Genomic DNA, 252 nt, shown 5'->3' on the forward strand with positions numbered 1-252 from the left:
CTTTAAAGAAAAACTGAAAACTTTTATTTTTGGGGGGTTGGGAGGGTGACCTGAACTTACTAAAGAATCTCAACGTAAAGTTAGATCATACTAGAATTATTAAATTTATAATACATTCAACCTTTGATGTCAGTCTGAATAAAGAAGCACCACAGAACAGATGAACTTTGAAAAGTTGTGTCATTGGGCCATGTCGCTCTGTTCCACTGGTTTCTTATATAACTTGCTTGTTTTGGCTTCATACGCAGACAC

The sequence above is a fragment of the Pundamilia nyererei genome, unplaced genomic scaffold (assembly GCF_000239375.1).
Source record: "Pundamilia nyererei isolate P.nyererei 1_Seehausen unplaced genomic scaffold, PunNye1.0 scaffold00469, whole genome shotgun sequence".
In the NCBI taxonomy this organism is placed as follows: Eukaryota; Metazoa; Chordata; class Actinopteri; order Cichliformes; family Cichlidae; genus Pundamilia; species Pundamilia nyererei.